The 14,343-nt window shown below is 41.0% G+C and overlaps 1 pseudogene; it reads left to right on the forward strand.

Annotated features, from left to right (window-relative positions):
- The first annotated feature begins 288 nt into the window (after window positions 1-288).
- LOC134636701 (cytochrome P450 4B1-like) lies at window positions 289-10,840 on the forward strand (annotated as a pseudogene).
- Window positions 10,841-14,343: the final 3,503 nt, after the last annotated feature.

Here is a 14,343-nt window from a genome sequence, read left to right on the forward strand (position 1 = left end):
GGCGCACTTTTGCAAATATGCGATGTCTTGATAAACCAAGCAGATATTTGAAGTTTACACAGCTACTTTCTCGCCTGAAAATATGTTAAAAGTTTATTTTGTGACCCAGAATGGTTAATAAGAGTAATTTTAAAACTTAGTAGCGGCCGCCATTGTTGGAAACTGAAAATTGGCTGGGCCGCGCTATGAATTCCGGGATATGGTGGGCCACGAAGGACACACCAGACCCATCCTTCAAATTCTGGGAAATGAAGGACGCATTTGTCGGCTGCATTCGGATGAGTTGTGTCAGACTCCCCGCCTACCGGAGACACCACTGAAAATCTCGCTTTTCCTCCAGCTCTTCTCAGAAAGGTGAGCTCAGATCACCTTTTGCGCTGTGTTGGGGAGGTTTTCCTGCAGGGGGAGGCGGAAGACACTTGTACCTGCGAGATGAAACTAACTAAAGCTTTCGCGGAGTTTCAGCTGGGCTGGCCTCACATGCATTACGTCTTTGCTGTGCTCTGTGTTTTTTTTCGTGGTGTATAAATTAACAATTGGACTTTCGAAAAGAAGGGAAGCACTGCGAAACTTCGAAGCTTTTTCGGGGCCGCCGCCACACTGGCTGTTTGGACATGTTCTCGAGGTAACTGTCTCAACACACTCGCAGCAGCTGTATGTGTAACCGTCCAGTAAAACGGACCACACCATGTTGGAGAACACCATTCTGCAAACAGAGACACACAGTTGACAAACAACCCGATTTACACGCGTAAAGTCTTCCTGCTGTGATGTGTTTCAGTTGTACTTTTTCTCTTTCAGTTTAAACAAGATGGGACCGATATGGACAAGGTAGTGAAATGGGGACAGGAGTACTCATATGTTTTCCCAATGTGGTTTGGCCCCTTTGTCAGTGTCATCAATATTCAGCATCCAGATTATGCAAAAACTATCCTGACATCATCAGGTGTGAGAAATGTTTTGGGTTGTTGCTGTGTTGATGCACATTTATAACTGTGTAGTAAAGTCAAAGGTCCCTAACGCCGTTTTTATTTGTTTTGTTTCCTAACAGAGCCAAAAGATGATTTTACCTACCGGTTTATTAAGGGTTGGATTGGTAAGGTTAATTTTTCTCCCTCCTACAGCATTTTGTTAAAGTGCAGAGTTGTTTGTTTTGCTGCTTTCCTCACTCGTGCACATGTTCTTCAGGAAATGGGTTGTTGGTGTCGGAAGGTCAGAAGTGGTTCCGTCACAGAAGGCTCTTAACGCCAGGTTTCCATTATGATGTTTTGAAACCATACGTAAAATTGATGTCAGAGTCTGCTCAGACTATGTTGGTACGTTAAAGACAATTTAGTTGCATAATTGGTAAATAAAAAGTCAAAGTCATGATGTGTTGACCAGCACGTGTCAGTAAATATCATAGAAGTAAAGCAGGAGCAGTGTCTGTATCCTGCAGAGAGATCACATCTGTTCTCTCATTGTTGGCAGGATAAGTGGGAAAGTTATGCAAGCACAAATGAACCTTTTGAATTGTTTAAACACATGAGCCTCATGACACTGGACAGCATTATGAAGTGTGCCTTCAGCTGCTACAGCAACTGTCAGACAGAGGGGTGAGCCCAGATTAATCTTTTTAAAGAGTCATTTGCAGTGTTAGTTTTATGTTGAGTCTTTGGTTGTTGTAAATCTGCATTTAATGTTTGCCTCCTTTGTCATTTCAGTGGAACAAATGCATACATCAAAGCAGTGTATGACCTCAGTTTTCTAATTAACCTTCGGCTCAGAATGTTTCCGTACCACAGTGACCTCATTTTCCACCTTAGCCCACATGGTTTCAGATACAGAAAAGCACGTCAGGTGGCTCTCAGTCATACAGGTAAGCTTTGCTTTGATTGAACCATTGCCAAATATCAGTGAGCCTCACATTATAGTGTCAGATCTACAAATGCTGACATTTTATATTCTTTTCTAAAGAGGAAGTTATAAAAAAGAGGAGAGAAGCACTGAAGGAAGAGAAGGAGCTTGGACAAATACAGGCAAAGAGATATTTGGACTTTCTGGACATCCTTCTCTTTGCAAGAGTATGTTATGTGTCATCAGTTTCAGCCTCTTACTTCAACACATTTCACATTGTAGGATTTGCTTAATGTATAGGCAAGTCACAAACTGGGGTTTTCCTGCATAAAGGTCATACAGAAAATAAGGCAAGTGCCAACTTGAGATCGTGTCAGAACTCTGAAGTATTGGCATAAAGCTGAAATAGCATATGCATGCAGCAAATAAGCAAAGATGCATGCTGTTACCAAGCTGCATATTAATGTCCTCTGACACAAAGACGATGATCAGCCTTTTCACCCTCGTGAGCAGCAACCTGAATACAAAATCTCTTTTGTGTAGAGACTGATCAGCACTGGTTAGTGTTTTTTCCAGTTTTTTTTTCCCCAAAAACTTCTCTAAACGGCAGCTTGTAGGGGCTGTCTCAGCTAGCATGTTTATTCTCTTAGACTTAGCTTTCATGAGATAGGTTCATGCTGTGACTCACTCTTCATTTCAGCAAAGTTTAAAACACATGGGGCGATCGTGGCTCAAGAGTTGGCAGTTCATCTTGTAATCGGAAGGTTGCCGGTTCGAGCCCCGGCTCCGACAGTCTCGGGTGTTGTGTCCTTTGGCAGTACACTTCATCTGTTGCCTACTGGTGGTGGTCAGAGGGCCCAGTGGCTCCAGTGTCTGGCAGCCTCGCCTCTGTCAGTGCTCCCCAGGGCAGCTGTGGCAACAATGTAGTTTGCCATCACATGTGTGTGAATGGGTGGATGACTAAATGTAGTGTAAAGCACTTTGGGGTCCATAGGGACTAAGTAAAGCGCTATACAAATACAGGCCATTTACATAAAACGATCCAATTTTTATTTATTTTTTATTTTTATGTATTTTAACTGAAAATCACACAAAAATTTCAAATTCTTATTTATATCACTAAATACATAATTGTGTAATAATTGTATAATATTCATATAATCAACTGATAATGAAGGAATAGGAAGAATACTTCCTTTATGAGTATATCATAGCAAATTGTTGTCCTTGGCAGAAAAATTAAAATCAATTATTAACTGTGTGGCAGGTGTTTGCTTAAAAAAACAAACAATTAGTGCTACATGTGGCTTAAGAAGAACAGCGGACCTTGATACTTTGGCTGCTGAATGAATTCCCAATCTTATAAAGGTATCTGTATAAGGATGAATGTTTTCCAACTAAAGCTGAGTTGAAGTCGGGTGATGCAGTAATATAATGAGCCTGAACAGTAAAAGTAACAAAGGACTTTTATTGAGAAGCCCAGTTAGAGTATAATGCAGTCCATTCTGTCTTTTATCAACTGTTAATATCCTTTATTTCAACACCAGGATGAGAACCAGCAGGGTCTGTCAGATGAAGATATGCGGGCAGAAGTGGACACCTTCATGTTTGAGGGCCATGACACCACAGCCAGTGGCCTGTCTTTCATCCTCTACTGTCTGGCCTGCAACCCAGAACATCAGAAGATTTGCAGGAAGGAGATTATGGAGGCCTTGCATGACAAGGAAACCATGGAGTGGTAGGCTTATGAAAGGACAACACTGCAATAGGGAAATAAGTTGGTGCCATTCCGTGTTGCCAAAACTTTATTAGGAGACATATAAACAGGATATGTTTCTTATTAGTTGACTTCACTAACACTGCATGTCTGTCTCATTTTAAGGGAGGATCTCAGTAAAATCCCATACACTACCATGTGCATAAAAGAAGCTCTCCGCCTTTACCCCCCTGTACCAGGAATTGCCAGAAAAACCACCAAAACTGTAACCTTTTGTGATGGGAGAACAGTGCCTGCAGGTCAGTGATTTTACTCTGTTGTTATTATCAAAGAGTAAATATTAAATGTCTTCACTTAATAATGTTTTTGGAAATATTTCATGCTACATGGTAAACACAAACTCTTAACCGACGTTGTTTGTCTTTAGATACATAAATTACATTTTTGTACATTTCCATAAAGGACCTATGTTGACTTAATACTTATTACTTTATTATTCTACAAGGGTACATTGGTATTATTTGATTGTATCGTCACATACAGTATCTTTTCTATAAGCTGGTATAAATCTCTTAAACGTGTGGTGTAATTGCTTTGTCAGTGCACCGTTCTTCCAAATTGGAGTATTTTAATGTTGGCATCAGATTATTATTATATACATTATATGGGCATAAGGTACACTGCCGCCTACACATTACACTTACAGGAACTGCTCAGCCACAGGAACCCATGAGCCATGAAGCTTCAGGCACACAGTTTTTGTGCTGATGTTGATGCCAGAGGAGGTTTAGAGCTCTGCAGTTACTGAGTCAGCAGAGCGTTGGAGATTTTTATGCACTCTGCAATAGGGCTGTGCGATATGACCAAAATCTCATATCCCGATATAAGACATCTATTGTCAGATAACGATATAAATCACAAAAATTTAACATTTTCTTTAAATTCTGTGAATCTCGGGCAGCTCGACTTGCCTGAAGTGTTTCCAGCTGGGCGTCGTGTACCTGTAGTCAAGTGTTATAACCCATGCATGAAACTATACATTTTTAGACATAAGTTGTAACGGCTGCCGTTTTCTTTGTGAGTATTTATTACACAGCGTGCTGCGGGGAAAAGCCTGTTCTAACGTTTGAGTCTAAGGTGTTTTTTTTAGCACCTGACGGCTCTTTTTTGCTTTTCATCCGCAAATAATCTGCATACTCTTTCACGTGATTCAGTTTATTTTGAAAAGTCTCAACAGGATCTTGAGCTTTATTTTGAAAGGTTTATGTGGAAAATAAACAAGCGGACATTCGATGGCCTTACCGTTGTTGTTGCTAACGACAGCGCATAAAAACAGGCGCTTGTCCGTCCGTAGTGTGGTTATATTAAATATAAGAGAAAGAGAGAACTTTAAGAAATTAATATAGCCACTACAGTGACCATCAAAACGATAAAAAAAATATTTCCGTAAACAGTTTATTTTGCGACACCACGAAACAAACGATAGCGTAAAATGAAACGATAGACGTTTTTATATCGCCATCCGATATCGTTATATCGAACAGCCCTACTCTGCAACCTCACTGTACAGAATGGTGCACGTCAGACTAATGCTGGGTTGTGCTACAATAGTTATCCTCCGTCAGAAGGAGAGGCTGATATCCAGGGAGTAGATTGTAAGAGGTGGAGTTTATTTATACTCGGACTGATGGTACAAGGAGATATGGCATGGTATAGGAGAATGTGGAGGGGTGATATGGTGTGGTTTCTGCGATCAAGAACAGGAAATACAGTAGAACATGGATAAATATTAAAGGCTAATAAAGCTGGCCACAAATTCCTCCACAACAACTCTGCTAAGGCAGTGCATCAATCTGATACCGCTTCTTAAGAGCGATCACATTTATTAAAGCACTACCCAAAATGGGCCACAAGATGGCACTCCAACACAATAGGTGAAATATTTATCTTGAGGCAGTTGTTCAGCAGCCAGCCTGTGGGCTCAAATTGTGGTCATAAATATTTTGTACTTGTAAATCAGTTTTGTACTTGTAAATCAGGATTTGTATGTGTAAAAAGAATTTGTGTGTGTGTAAAAAAGATTTGTATGTGTAAAAAGAATTTGTGTGTGCGTAAAAAAGATTTGTATGTGTAAAAAGAATTTGTGTGTGCGTAAAAAAGATTTGTGTGTGGACTGAGCCAAAAAATACCTGTGAAACTGTGCAGTGTTGTGGAAATGACAGTCTTCACTAGTGGGGATAGTTACAAAGCTTTCTTCGTTATGAATTAGCATACATGTTTTTACTGAACATTTGAAGAACCAGCAATAAAAACAGAAACTCTTGAAAAGGACATAAAGTCAGAGATAGAAACGACAAGGAGCAGGTGAATCTAGTACAGGTAGAGCTGCTGCAAAAACCCACAGAGCTCAGCAGCCAGCACAACAAATTTTGGATCCTTGGCTTTTAGTTAGCATTAGCAGCACATGCTGCGTCCGATGTGAAAGGACCTTTATGCTGCGCACTGTGACTCACAGCAATGCTCCCGGGTCAGCCCTGACTTTGTGTTAAACTAATCCTAAAGTAATAATGGTATTTCTAACCACTGACATACCACAACGTTATCCTTTCAACAGCTACTGAAAGTTAGAGGACCTAGCTGCTATCGGATATTTATATAGCGATCCTCCAGCTTCAAACTGTATTACCCTTCAAGGACCTGCAGTTCAAAAAAGCACCCCTCTGACAGCCAAACCCATCTATTCTCTGATTGGTTAGTTAAATTTGTGATTGACATGACATTGACCAATCAGATGAAAGGAAGAAAAATAGGGTCAAAATTCGTACTTGTAACTTGAAACTTGAGTGCAGAGTTTCACATGTATTTTTTGGCTCAGTCCACACACAAATCTTTTTTACGCACACACAGATTCTTTTTACACATACAAATCTTTTTTACACACACACAAATTCTTTTTACACATACAAATCTTTTTTACACACACACAAATTCTATTTACACATACAATTCCTGATTTACAAGTACAAAACTGATTTACAAGTGCAAAATATTTATGACCACAATTTGAGCCCATACCAGCCCTCTACCACTACGTAATACAATGATATTACAGCATACAACATCACATGAATTGGTAAAGGGAACAAATAAAGCTGGAACAAGGCCAGAAACTATCCAATAGCTGGGACACCGTATTTATCTATAACTGGCACATATGCCAAAGGTAGCTAGAACCAATATGCACAAATAATAGGGTAAAGCATCTTAAAAATGGAATGTTAGCTCACAATTATGTGACGCACACCATTCACAACAAACACAGGCTGGGCTATTAGCTTTTCTTCCCAGCAGCTCTCTCTTCCTTTCTCTTTAGCCCAGGAACTAAGTCAGGCTATCTAGCTCAGGAGTCCCATAAATCCAATGACTGCACAGAGGCTGCTGGGTAATGTCGTACCCAACTGTTGGCTTCCAACAGTTCCAGCTTCTCTGAGGCATACAGCTCTGTGGCCTGTCAGGAGACCTGCATGGCTTGGGCCTTGCACTCCAACCACTCTGCTAGGTCGAAGAGGGTGTAAGTGCTCTGCCACCCCGTCCATAGTGGTAAACATCCCCACTAGACTGGCAACTGACAGGGAAAAAGCTTCAAAGTGTGAGTCACCTGGTTTTATGAATGACGTACACAGGATGGCGAGAGTTTACTCTGTACCAGCTGTCGTGTCTGACCGCACTTCTGTTTGAGAGCCCTCATTGCACTAGCATATGGAGTTGGGTCATGGATGTATCGTTTAGGCACTTGGAATGCACTTGGGAACTTCAAGTGATCGAGCAAGATCTGATATTTATAATCCTCGGACAAGTGCTTGTGAGGCCCAAGAACACTATCCAGTCCTTTCTTCACTAAAGCAAAGTCACTCTACTTCCCAGAACTAAAAATGGTGAGCTTGGGCTTAGGAATGCCATAGGAGGATGCAGTCACCATTTCCAACATATTGGGTTCCGAACTCGAATGATTCGCTGCTAGTGGCATAGATGACTGAGGCCCAAGCTCCTGTGCAGGTGGCACAGGTTAGAATCAAGCATATCGAGACTGTTGAGGCAGAGGTCAAAGTGGTGGGATCCAGGGCTGGAAACCCTGAATGAAATCTCCTTTCGCAGTAGAAGTTTGTGTAGGATCTGGCTGAGCAACTGGGGAAGGGTCTGGTGGAGGCGTCTGCAGTGCCACGGGAGGCATAGATAAGTGTACTACCTGTGGAGCTATAGCTCTGGCTACAGGAGGTGGAGCCGGACTTGATGGATGCACAGGTCTAATAATGTAGTCAGGGCATGGTGAAGTGAATCTGAGGGCAGATCAATCCATAGAGAGTGCTTTACGTGACCCGACACGTGCAGTGCAAGTGCCAGTTATCAGGGCTGAAGGAGCTGACCTAACCCGGACAGGCTCTTGGATTCTCTCACCATCCTAGATGGCTCGGGCTCCCTGGCTGTAGGATTTGGTGTGTAGACAGGTGAAGCCATCGATTCTACTTCCATTAATGTCCCCCTGGGCACTAAAAAGGTGATCTGCTCTAGTTGCTGCACACGTTTGTTAAAGTCACGGGACTCTGCTACAGTCACTTGCAGAGCTCGCATATGATGCTGGATATTTATCAGACAATCCTCCATTCTTCGCCACCTTATCTCCTCCACATCCTGCCTCCTTGTGTAGTGGGAGTCTGACGGTCCCATCATAACATCATGTGTTAGACTGGGTGACAGCCTTCGTGCCCAGGTATGATAGGACAACTCATAGTCCTCCAGATGTCCAGGGATTCGACGGATCCTTTCGACGGGGACTTTGTGCATCATCCTGACCTCTAGAGGAAGCCATATCATCCAGGTGCAGCACGTCCAGCTCAAAGGACAACTTTGTATGTACAGATTGGTGCACATCTGTTTAATGCTGGGTTGTGCTACAACCCAGTGTTAAACAGCCCTCTAGGTAGCCACTACGTAATACACCCATATTACAGCGTACAACGTCACATTAATTGGTAAAGGGAACAAATAAAGCTGGAACAAGGCCAGAAACGATGCAATAGCTGGACCACCATAGCTATCGCTAATCAGCACATATGCTAAAGTTAGCTAGAACCAATACACACAGGGTAAAGCATCTTAATAATGTAATGTTAACTCACATTTTTGTGACGCACACCATTTACAACAAACACAGGGGGGCTCTTTGCTTTTCTTCCCAGCAGCTCTCTCCTCCTCTCTCTTTAGCTCAGGAACTAAGTCAGGCTATCTAGCTCAGGAGTCCCATGAATCCCATGACTGCAAAGGGCCTGCTGGGTAATGTAGTTCACGCTAACACGGACTTCTCTACACTCACTCTGCAACTTTACATGGTCTGGCACTTCATGGCTGAGTTGCTGTAGTTCTTAAACACTTCCATTTTGCAATAATACCACTTACACTTCATCATTCTTCATGGCTAACTGGTTAATTTTATGTTTCTGTGCCAACTGGACTTAAAACCCCTGCATTTGGATTATGAGTTGTGTCACAATACATTTTTCCATATGGTGTATGTTTGTTTAGTTTGTAAGATAATGATCAGCTACACTCACCCTATAATCTTTTAATAATAATAAGCTAAGTACACATTTCTTTCAAATGTAGGTTCTGTTGTTGGAATAAATGTGCATGGGATTCACAGGAATGCATCTGTCTGGGAAAACCCTAATGTAAGTAAAGACAATTTTATTCCCACCCCAACTTACTACATGGAATACATCATCAACAGAATCTATGATGAAATAAAATTATGAAGTTTGTCAGCACTCTGCTCATAAGGCTGCATATACTTTATCAAATAACTGAAGAAGCAATCATGAAACTGGTGCATTAAATGAATTACTAGTGCTGTATTTACTTTTTTTTGTTTTGTTTTGTTTGTTTGTTTTTGATTCTTTTGTGCTGTATTTGCTGAGGTGGGTAGGTCCGTGGTGCCAAAGTGGCGATAAGGTTCAGAAAATAAGTAATACACATAACACTGCTCTCTTTCTTTGTCCTGTATTACATTAGGTCTTTGACCCTCTGCGTTTCCTACCAGAGAACATTGCCAAGAGATCTCCGCATGCTTTTGTGCCCTTCTCAGCTGGGCCAAGGTTTGTCCTCACCTGAAACTATATCACTGTATAGAGACCGATTGCAGTAGTCTCAAGTATGTGAATGTGTAACTTAGCACTGATATGGGCTCAAATTGTGGTCATAATTATTTTGTACTTGTAACTCAGGATTCGTATGTGTAAAAAGACTTCGTGTGTGTGTGTAAAAAAGTTTTGTATGTGTAAAAATAATTTGTTTGTGCGTAATAAAGATTTGTATGTGTAAAAATAATTTGTGTGTGCGTAAAAAAGATTTGTATGTGTAAAAAGAATTTGTGTGTGTGTAAAAAAGATTTGTGTGTGGACTTAGCCAAAAAAATACGTGTGAAACTCTGTACTCAAGTTTCAAGTTACAAGTACGAATTTTGACCCCATTTTTCTTCATTTCATCTGATTGGCCAATGTCATGTCAATCACAAATTTAACTATCCAATCAGAGAATAGATGGGTTTGGCTGTCGGAGGGGCGCTTTTTTGAAACTTGAGTGCAGAGAGTTTCACATGTATTTTTTGGCTAAGTCCACACACAAATCTTTTTTACACACACACAAATTATTTTTACACAGACAAATCCTGATTTACAAGTACAGAATATTTATGACCACAATTTGAGCCCATACACTGACCCCATTTCCATCAACACAATAAAAACTGGCTTTATGATGGGCTAAAGCAAGTAGGGGAAAGGGTGCACTCACTGTAATCTAAGATTGATCCCATTTAAAATACAAGCACCTTTGGCCCTGAATGTTAAAAAATAACATACTGTACTCATCCCTCCTATCCATTTTCTGCGTGTCCTTATCTCAGAAGGATCAAATTATTTTCATCATTTTTCAATTCTTTTGAATATATCCTTGTATATTTCTTACATTTAATATTTTCCTCCCTCAGAAACTGCATTGGTCAGAACTTTGCTATGAATGAGATGAAAGTGGTGACAGCTCTGACACTGAAGCGATACCAGCTCATAGCGGAGCCCACTATGAAACCCAAGATCATCCCCCGACTGGTTCTCCGCTCACTCAATGGCATCCACATCAAGATCAAACCTTTAGAGACTTAGCTAAAGTGCACTAACTGCAAGAACTGCTCAAAATTACTGTATTTAGAAAGTACAAACCGGATTCCAAAAAAGTTGGGACACTAAACAAATTGTGCATAAAAACTGAATGCAATGATGTGGAGATGGCAAATGTCAATATTTTATTCAGAATAGAACATAAATCACGGAACAAAAGTTGAAACTTAGAAAATTTATCATCTTAAGGGAAAAATATGGTGATTCAAAATGTCATGGTGTCAACAAATCCCAAAAAAGTTGGGACAAGGCCATTTTCACCACTGTGTGGCATCTCCCCTTCTTCTTACAACACTCAACAGACGTCTGGGGACCGAGGAGACCAGTTTCTCAAGTTTAGCAATAGGAATGCTCTCCCATTCGTGTCTAATACAGGCCTCTAACTGTTCAATCGTCTTGGGCCTTCTTTGTCGCACCTTCCTCTTTATGATGCGCCAAATGTTCTCTATAGGTGAAAGATCTGGACTGCAGACTGGCCATTTCAGTACCCGGATCCTTCTCCTACGCAGCCATGATGTTGTGATTGATGCAGAATGTGGTCTGGCATTATCTTGTTGAAAAATGCAGTGTCTTCCCTGAAAGAGATGACGTCTGGATGGGAGCATATGTTGTTCTAGAACCTGAATATATTTTTCTGCATTGATGGTGCCTTTCCAGACATGCAAGCTGCCCATGCCACACGCACTCATGCAACCCCATACCATCAGAGACGCAGGCTTCTGAACTGAGCGTTGATAACAACTTTGGTTGTCCTTGTCCTCCTTGGTCCGGATGACATGGCGTCCCACATTTCCAAAAAGAACTTGGAATCGTGACTCGTCTAACCACAGAACAGTCTTCCATTTTGCCACACTCCATTTTACATGATCCCTGGCCCAGTGAAAACGCCTGAGCTAGTGGATATGCTTAGAAATGGCTTCTTCTTTGCACTGTAGAGTTTCAGCTGGCAACGGCGGATGGCACGGTGGATTGTGTTCACTGACAATGGTTTCTGGAAGTATTCCGGAGCCCATTCTGTGATTTCCTTTACAGTAGCATTCCTGTTTGTGGTGCAGTGTCGTTTAAGGGCCCGGAGATCACGGGCATCCAGTATGGGTTTACGCCCTTGACCCTTACGCACAGAGATTGTTCCAGATTCTCTGAATCTTCGGATGATGTTATGCACAGTTGATGATGATAACTGCAAAGTCTTTGCAATTTTTCGCTGGGTAAAACCTTTCTGATATTGCTCCACTATCTTTCTGCGCAACATTGTGGGAATTGGTGATCCTCTACCCATCTTGGCTTCTGAGAGACACTGCCACTCTGAGAAGCTCTTTTTATACCCAATCATGTTGCCAATTAACCTAATTAGTGTTAATTGGTCTTCCAGCTCTTCGTTATGCTCAAATTTACTTTTTCCAGCCTCTTATTGCTACTTGTCCCAACTTTTTTGGGATTTGTTGAGACCGTGAAATTTTGAATCAACATATTTTTCCTTAAAAATGATACATTTTCTCAGATTAAACTTTTGATCTGTCATCTACGTTCTATTCTGAATAAAATATTGACATTTGCCATCTCCACATCATTGCATTCAGTTTTTATTCACAATTTGTTTAGTGTCCCAACTTTTTTGGAATCCGGTTTGTAAAAAAATTATGTTGATTCTACCTTCTACCATATAACTGCGCTTTTACATATAATTTAATCAACTCTGTCGTGCAATGTATGTTTTAGTTTGAAATAGTTCTACTATGTAACTGAGCTTTTACATATATATTCATGGACTATGTTTTGGGAGAACTTAAGAATATGTGTCACAATACATTGTATATAATATCCCCAGTTTTTTTTTTTTTTTTACAAAAATAACAGAGATTACAAATACAAATACATAAATATGTCCTCATTCAAAAATGTCTTGTGACACCTGCATTGGCTTATGGGATGATGATGTCACAATGAAAGTGACATCATCACAGTGAAAATGTAAGCAGTAAAAGTAAAAAGTCGAAAAAATGACTACTCAAGTAAAGTTCAGATAGCTGAAAATTCTACTTAAGCACAGTAATGAAGTATTTGTACATCGTTACTTCCCATCTCTGACTAGTGGTGGCTCAGGTTCGCAGTATCAGTTTCTCAATGACAAGATCTCCACTCAGATTAAAGAAAAAAAAAACCTCAGCCAGAATTGGCAGTGGTAACATAACCATTCTTACTAGCACGACCTAAATCATCTGCACACCAGGCATGTTCCTGGCAATTAATTGCTTAGTCAACTAAACGAGGGGGGGGAATAGACTAACCAACTAGTCTAAAACTAAGAAACAACATCACACATTATACTCCAAACAACACAGAAGAAAAACACTTAAAACAAACTGATGTTATATATGATATGAAAACGTAACTATAACAGATGTTCGGGTATTACTAAAATATAACAAGTTAACATTGGACAACAAATAAATTGCAACTGAAAGGCCCGGAACTTAAACGATTTCAAGTACTTGGTTGTTTATTTGTACGTAATTTGTGCTTCCACTTACAAAATCCACGAAAACAGGAAATAGAATCCTGTGAACACATCAGCCCAAATTTTACAGGTTTTCCCAGGTGTCATCAAATTGCTTCACTTTGGTTCAATTGTCCCAGTTAGATTCAATATGGGAAAGACTGCAGACTTCACAACTGGTCAGAAGAGAATCATTGATACCCTCCATTGGATGGGTAAGCCACAAAAGTTCATAGCTAAGGAGGCTGGCTGCTCACAGAGTGCTGTGTCCAAGCATATCAATGGAAAGTCTAGTGGACGGGCAAAATGACCAAGATGACCATGGCCTTCAGTGGATTATCAGCCAGAGAAGATTCAAGAATCTGGCAGAGATCCAGAAAGAGTGGAATGAGGCAGGAGTCACAGCTCCAAAAACCACCACATTCAGACGCATCCGGGAGATGGGCTACAACTGTTGGGTTCTTCGGGTCAAACCTCTTATGAGCCTGAGCCAAAGTCAGAAGTGTCTCAACTGGGCCAAGTAGAAGAAGGACTGGAGTGTTGGCCAGTGGTCCAAGGTCCTCTTTTCCGATGAAAGTAAAGTGTGCCTTTCATTCAGGAATCAAGGTCCAAGGTTTTGGAGGAAGACGGGTGAGGAATAGAACCCAAGCTGCTTGAGGTCCAGTTTGAAATATCCACAGTTAGTCAAGATTTGGGGCGCAATGTCCGGTGCAAGTGTTGGTAAACTCTGCTTTCTTAAATCCAAGGTCAGCGCAACAATCTACCAGAATGTTTTAGACGACTTCATGATTCCTTCTGCTGAGGATCTGTATAGAGATGCAAATTTCATCTTCCAGCAGGACCCGGCTCCTGCCCATATCACCAGAAGCACCAAAACCTGGTTTAATGGCCATGCCATCATAGTGCTTGACTGGCCAGCCAACTCGCCATACCTAAACCCCATTGAGAATCTATGGGGTATTATCAAGAGGAAAATGAGGTCCACCAGACCCAAAAACAAAGAAGAACTGACAGCAAGCATCAAGGAAATCTGGGCTTTCATAACTTCCAGGCAATGCCACAGG

This window comes from Pelmatolapia mariae, linkage group LG10_11 (assembly GCF_036321145.2).
Source record: "Pelmatolapia mariae isolate MD_Pm_ZW linkage group LG10_11, Pm_UMD_F_2, whole genome shotgun sequence".
Classification (NCBI taxonomy): Eukaryota; Metazoa; Chordata; class Actinopteri; order Cichliformes; family Cichlidae; genus Pelmatolapia; species Pelmatolapia mariae.